General features: G+C 34.7%; 1 pseudogene across 1 annotated transcript in view; it reads left to right on the forward strand.

Moving 5' to 3' along the window:
- The window catches only part of LOC101311458, a 20646-nt pseudogene that overhangs the window by 4266 nt on the left and 15168 nt on the right, over positions 1-1212 (forward strand). The gene's annotated exons all lie outside the window — the stretch shown is intronic.

Below are 1212 nucleotides of genomic sequence, written 5' to 3' on the forward strand. Positions count from 1 at the left end.
TCCTAGAATCATGTTTGCTTTGCTTCTTGCCTCCTTGTTTCATGGTACATGTCCTTGGAAATTCTTCATACTCTCTTCCATTTGTTTCAATGCATCTATATACCTATGAATCAAACAAGCAAAAGTGAATTCAACAATGGATGTCATGGTAATATTTTCACACATCACACTTAATGCATGAGAAAATAATCCACCAATTTAACACATGCATATATACATACATGCTACTAGAATAAGAAGAACATGTGTTGCAATTATTCATCTAATTAAAGGGAAAAAGACTCATGTTAAAACAAAGACTCAACTTACTATATGAAAATAAGTAAATTGCTTCTATAACTTTAACATTTTATTTATTTAGACAAAACATCTATAAGAATACAAAAACAAACTAAATAACTCAAACTAATTAAAGATAAATAACTAACACATATAAATTAGGGATAATAATATGATATAAAATGTGCTCATCACTATCTCACCTGATTATTACGAAAAGAAATTATTCAAAAACATGGGATATTGTCACTCTCTTGTTTTTCCAATTTAGTTATCTGAAAATGGACCAAATGATCGCTACTATTTGTAGGTTTTGTAATGTACAAACTGCTCCAACAGTCCAACCTAATGGAAGTTTTCACTTAACCATGCATTTTTTTCTAATGGGTAAAAATAATGGGCATTGGTGAGTTAAGAAAAAGAGATTTTGATCATCAGCGAATCTCACAGAGAAATTTGCAAAAAGTATGAGAATTTTTGGCAGAGAAAAAGCTAAAAAGAAAAATTGAAAAATGGAAGATAGTTTGGGGGGTGGGTATTAAATTGGCTCCGTTCGATTATTGATGCTGCTTGAGGTGATAGGCCACAGCTTTATCGATTAATGGTGAAAAAGAACAATATATGAAAATCTCAATCCTTAAACTTCTTTCTGTTTCTCACTCCTTCATTTCCTTCACTGACAGAGGAGGAAGACCTGCAAACTTTCCGTCTTACCCTATACTCATAACAGAGTAGATCCCCATCACACAGCAGACTGAGCAGAGCTCCACTTCTGAGAGAGAGAGAGAGAGAGAGAGAGAGAGAGAGAGAGAGAGAGAGAGAGAGAGAGAGAGAGAGAGAGAGAGAGAGAGAGAGAGAGAGAGAGAGAGAGAGAGAGAGAGAGAGAGAGAGAGAGAGAGAGAGAGAGAGAGAGAGAGAGAGAGAGAGAGAGAG

This window comes from Fragaria vesca, linkage group LG3 (assembly GCF_000184155.1).
Source record: "Fragaria vesca subsp. vesca linkage group LG3, FraVesHawaii_1.0, whole genome shotgun sequence".
In the NCBI taxonomy this organism is placed as follows: domain Eukaryota; kingdom Viridiplantae; phylum Streptophyta; class Magnoliopsida; order Rosales; family Rosaceae; genus Fragaria; species Fragaria vesca.